Source organism: Bidens hawaiensis, unplaced genomic scaffold (genome assembly GCF_021521415.1).
Source record: "Bidens hawaiensis isolate Kalapana, Puna unplaced genomic scaffold, B.hawaiensis_p1.1 tig00004357_1, whole genome shotgun sequence".
NCBI classification, from domain to species: domain Eukaryota; kingdom Viridiplantae; phylum Streptophyta; class Magnoliopsida; order Asterales; family Asteraceae; genus Bidens; species Bidens hawaiensis.
The window spans coordinates 286,218-292,237 of record NW_027491262.1 but is presented as its reverse complement, the minus strand read 5'-3'; positions in this window follow the sequence as shown (position 1 = coordinate 292,237).

Sequence of the window (6,020 nt, the reverse complement as noted above, 5' to 3'; positions counted from 1 at the left end):
ATTACCTCCAAAATCAAGAACACAAGATCGGAGCATATCCTCAAGAGTTTGAATAGTTCGCTCAGACTGACCGTCAGTCTGAGGATGATATGCCGTACTCATGTCCAAGCGAGTTCCTAGAGCAGATTGGAGAGATTTCCAAAAGCGAGATATAAAACGGCCATCGCGATCGGATATGATGCTCAAAGGAGTACCATGGCGGCAGACAATTTCCTTGACATAAAGCTGCGCGAGATGCTCAACACGGTAGTTTTCACGAATGGGCAGAAAGTGAGCAGATTTAGTCAATCGATCCACTATTACCCAAATGCTATCATGTTTGCTTGCTGTCAAAGGTAACTTGGTAATAAAGTCCATCGCTATACCTTCCCATTTCCACGTAGGAATTTCTGGTTGTTCGAGCAAACCAGATGGACGTTGGTGTTCAGCTTTAACTTTAGAACAAGTCAGACACTTAGCTACGAACACAGCAATATCCTTTTTCATACCGGGCCACCAATAAGTTATGCGCAAATCCTTGTACATCTTATCAGCGCCAGGATGAATAGAATACCGAGATTTGTGCGCTTCACTCAGGATATCAGCGCGAAGATTCTCATCACAAGGGATCCAGATGCGACTGAGATAGCAGAGAATTCCACTCAGATTAGGGACAAAATGTGCTTCCGCGCCACACGCTAACTCGGCGCGAAGGTTACCATTACTGATGGATGCGCGCTGCGCGTCACGAATACGCGATTCAAGGTTGCTTTGAATCGGCGCGAAGTGAAGCTGGGTGCGCGGCAAGATACAGTTAAGTTGGCAGGGTTTTCGGCTGAGCGCATCGGCTACCACATTAGCCTTACCAGGATGATACCGGATCTCACAATCGTAATCGCTGATGAGTTCGTTCCATCGGCGTTGCCTCATGTTAAGTTCCTTTTGATCAAAGATATGCTGAAGGCTTTTATGGTCAGTGTAGAGGATACACTTAGTACCATAAAGGTAGTGTCTCCAGATCTTCAAGGCAAAAACAACTGCACCAAGTTCGAGATCGTGAGTTGTATAATTCTTTTCATGAACCTTGAGTTGCCTTGATGCGTAAGCGATAACCTTGCCTCGTTGCATAAGAACACAACCGAGACCTTGGTTGGATGCATCGCAATACACGACAAAATCATCATTACCCTCAGGTAGCGCAAGAACAGGAGCTTTACACAACAAACGCTTGAGCGTCAGAAAGGCTTCTTCTTGCTTCGAGCCCCAAATATACGGTTTACCTTTGTGCGTCAGAGCTGTTAAAGGCAAAGCGATCTTCGAGAAGTTCGAAATAAAGCGCCGGTAATAACCAGCTAAGCCTAGAAAGGAACGGATCTCAGAAGGAGAGGATGGCGTAATCCAGTTCTTGATTGCTTCAATCTTGGATGGGTCGACATGAATACCCATCTTGTTTACAACATGACCAAGAAACTGTACTTCATCAGACCAAAATTCACACTTGGAAAGCTTAGCATAGAGCTGCTTGGTTCGAAGCTTCTGCAACACCAACCGAAGATGTTGCTCATGCTCGGCCTTGGTCTTAGAATACACCAGAACATCATCGATAAACACAATCACGAATTTATCCAAGAAAGGCCTACACACCCGATTCATAAGATCCATGAAAACGGCGGGTGCGTTGGTTAGACCGAAGGACATGACCAAGAATTCAAAATGGCCATAACGAGTTCGAAAAGCAGTTTTCGGAACATCTTCATCGCGGATGCGCAACTGGTGATAACCAGAGCGGAGATCAATCTTCGAGAAACAAGAGGCACCTTGGAGTTGATCAAAGAGGTCGTCAATACGCGGTAAGGGGTACCGGTTTTTAATGGTGAGTTTGTTCAACTCGCGGTAATCAATACACATGCGAAACGATCCATCTTTCTTTTTAACGAACAACACCGGAGCACCCCAGGGCGAAGAGCTAGGGCGAATGAATCCTTTAGCAGTCAACTCTTGAAGTTGGCTGGCCAATTCTTGCATCTCAGCGGGTGCAAGACGGTAAGGAGATTTAGCTACGGGGGAAGCACCAGGGACAAGATCGATACGGAACTCGACTTCACGAGCGGGAGGGATACCAGGAAGATCATCAGGAAAAACTTCAGGAAAATCACGCACAACAGGGATATCGCGAAGCTTCTTTCCTTCATCGGGTTTAACCACATGGGCTAGAAATGCAACACACTTCTTCCGCATGAGTCTTTGGGCTTCGGCGCAAGACATAAGTTTAAGACCGCGGGAGGGTTTTTCGCCGTAAATATGAAGATCACCATTTTCTCGAGGTATGCGAATCAATTTCTTGGCGCAAATAACTTCGGCGCGATTATGCGAAAGCCAGTCCATACCAATAATAACATCAAAGCTTCCAAGAGGCATAGGGATGAGGTCGATCAGAAAATCGTTTTCGTTAAGGTTAAGCGTGCAATCTTTAATCACTGAGTTAATTAAAACAGTTTCACCGTTAGCCAATTCAACTGAAAAACCTCTTTTAAATCGTTGCGCGGTTCGCGCAAGCTTCTGCTCGAAGGCGCGAGAGATAAAACTTCGATCGGCGCCAGTATCAAAAAGTACAGAAGCATAAAATCCGTTAAGCAAAAATGTACCATTAACTACGTCATTATTCGCTTGCGCTTGGTGCGCGGTTATGTTAAAAGCTCGTCCACGCGTTACTTGGTTTGAAATCTGGTTCACCGGATTCGCTTGAGTAATCTGAACTTGTAGCCTTGGGCACGCGTTCCGGAAATGACTTGGATCACCGCAGTTAAAGCACGATCTGGGTCGTGGGTTTTGGTAAGTTGGCTGTGGGTTCTGCGGGTAGGCTGGTGGTGTTGGCGCAATTGGATTGGCGAGAAGGACTCTACAGTTCTCAGCAGTGTGACCAGTACGGCCACATCGGTTACAAAGTCGACACGGGGTTTGGGTTGGGTGGTGAAATCTACAGGTTGGGCAAAAGGGATGGTTTCCTGTGTAAGGTTTCTTAGTTGGCGGGGCAGGGAGTGCTGGATTGGTTAAGGCACAGTTATGGACTGCAGGAGGTGCTGGGTAGGTTGACAGTGGGTTAGGCGCGTAAACTGGGGGTTGGTAAACGGGTTGCTGGACAATGGGCGGGTTGGTAAGCGCATAGGCCTTGCGCCTGCGCTTGAGGTTGTTACGGTTTGAGGGTTCTGGTTTGGTTTCTGCGGGTTCAGGGACAGTTTTGGTGGTTTTGGTCTTCTCAGTTCCCCGCAGGAACAGGGTTCCTGCTCTGACATGGTTGTCGCTGAGCACAGCGGCCAATTCGATGGCGTCAGAGAGGGTTACTGGGTTTCTGGCCCATACAGAATCTTGAATTTCCATGGGGAGACCCCCAAGGAATTTCTCTATGGCTCGGCGTGAAGGGGTAACAAGGTGAGGGACAAGCAGGCTTAGCTCGTGGAAGCGCGTCGCGTACTCGCGCGCTTCTCCACTGTATTGCTTCAGGTTCCAAAATTCTTCCTCCAGGCGCTTTACTTCGTTGGGAGGGCAGAATTCTCACGTAAGAATTTCCTTGAATTCCTCCCATGTCATGCTAGAAGCAGCCTCTGCGCCACGCGCATGGGCTACTCCATTCCACCATGTAAGCGCTCTGGATTCCAGGACACTGGAAGCATATAGGGTTCGTCTTTCTGAGGGGCATTGGGTGTGAAGGAAAGTGTTTTCTATCTTCTCGAGCCACTGGAGCATCACGGTGGCTCCTTCAAGACCTGTGAACTTCGGAGGGTTACCCGCATTAAAGGACTTAATGTTATAACTGGAGGTATTAGCATTGTTTTGGCTCAAAGCTTGGGCTATTGCGGCGGCCATTTCCTGGGAACGTTGCTGTCTACGCATGCGCGAGGCTTCTCTTCTCTGAAATCGGCGAGATAGCGGAGGCATTCTATAAAAGTTTTAATTTTAGTTAATATCTTGGTTTTATCGCAAAGTATAACTTTATAAAGCTTGGTTTCACGGAGTTAGATGCTATCAAAAGTTAAAGTAAAATAAATGACCCAAAATGCAGACTTAATAAAGGTAACAAATTCGAATCAGAAATCGACAATTCATGCATCACCATGACTTTCCGAATTCCCAATTTAAAATATACGAGTAAACGAGTATTGGAGATTGACGATTCATGTATCACCATGACTTTCCAATCTTCAATATAAAATATACAAGAAAATGAGTATTGGAGGTTGACAATTCATGTATCACCATGACTTTTCAAGTCTCCAACCTCAGAACATAATCGTAAATGGAAATTGAAAATCAACTATTCATGTATCACCATGACTTTTCGGATTTTCAAATCCCACAAACGAATATGTAAGTAAAATCAATAAAAATCGAAATTCAACCAAAATCGAAATATCGCGAAATAAAACATAAAATCATATACTGCGCAAGTGCGAGCATATTCATAAATAACGAGTAATTAACAATAAGCGCGCAAACATGAGATTTCTCTCATGCGCGAGAAGGGACTCTTAGGTATTCTAGGCCGTTACGTCTAACCACCTATCCTAAAGTCAACGAGCTCTGATACCAATCTGTAACACCCCGACCAAAGGCGGATTATACATCGGGGCGCCACATATTGCTTCATTACTCGCGACACTATTGGTGTCAATATTTATTAATACACATTTTATCGCGCACGCGCAGCGGGGAAAATAAAGAACATAAATCAAACATAAATCAATATATTATAAATTATAACATTCGAACAACATTAACTTGTCTTGATACATTTTGATTCTAGGTCCAAAAGTAAAAACTTCCTACGTGTCCACAAGCTCCAAAACAGCTACTGCAAACCTGAACATGTGTTAAAATAAACGTCAAACACTTGCGTGTTGGTGAGAAATCAAGTTTAATACAATACATAGATAACAATAAATCTGCGCGCAACATGTGTATGTCTGGTTTTCAACAAGGGTGTAATCTGATCGGGACCAACTCTAAGAGACAAGACTGCCAGTGCTCACAATTGAGCTCACAAACAAGACTAACTGTGCATGTGTAAACAAAAGAGAAAATCATAAACGAATGTTCTCCCGTGTTCATCTAATGGTACCATGAAAACTGCGGAATAGACCGACAAGACGGTTAATGATCCACACATACAAATAAACAGCCAAGTCTACGTCCTCAACACATGGGATACTGCGCGACTAAAGTTCATAAACAAGTTTAAGACTCAAGTTTTGTATGAACACATGAACATCCCAAAGCATTTAAAATAAAAAGGGATTAGATACGAGATAACTCACTTGATAAACGATGCGGTGTAAGATAAAGCAAGAACCAACTTTAAACAAGCACAAGTTAACCTATAAATAAGATTATTGTTTTAATGATCTGTTTTAAGTCTTGATTATAAGTTAGCATAATTAATAAGTAAATTATTATATATAATATATATATATTACCGGAAAAGCAGGGAAGAACAAGGAGGAAGACGGAGGCAAGAGAGGAGACGGCAGGAGGACAACGGCAGAGAGCAAAAAGGGAGGAAGAGATAATAAGAGAGATTAAGTGTTTGTGTGTGATGTGCTATGAAAATATTATTATTATTTATAGGAAAACCCTAGGAGACACAAACCCTAGAAAAAGGGGAAAAGATCTCAAAAAGTAAAAGAAAAGATATCAACGGTAAAAAGTTCTGAAAAGTAAAGATATCAAAAGATATGGCAGCTGCAGGGGGCAAGATAAAGCTGACAGGGAACAGTAAAAAGCATGGGCGGATCAGATAAAGGTACTGGTCAAGCAGGGCAAAAGCAGATCTCAAAAGATAATGTCAGTCACTTTTTCTACCAACCAATGGGGGTTGGTACGCATGCTGCGCCGAAAGTAACTATTCAGACATTAGATAGGTTAGGTCAACAGCTCAGAAGAAAAGACATTACAAAAGCAAACGGCTAGAATAAACAGAAGACTAGACTAAAGGGTCAAGCGCGAGAAGGCTGAGTGCGCGAGCGCGAAGGCTGGCACAACAAACC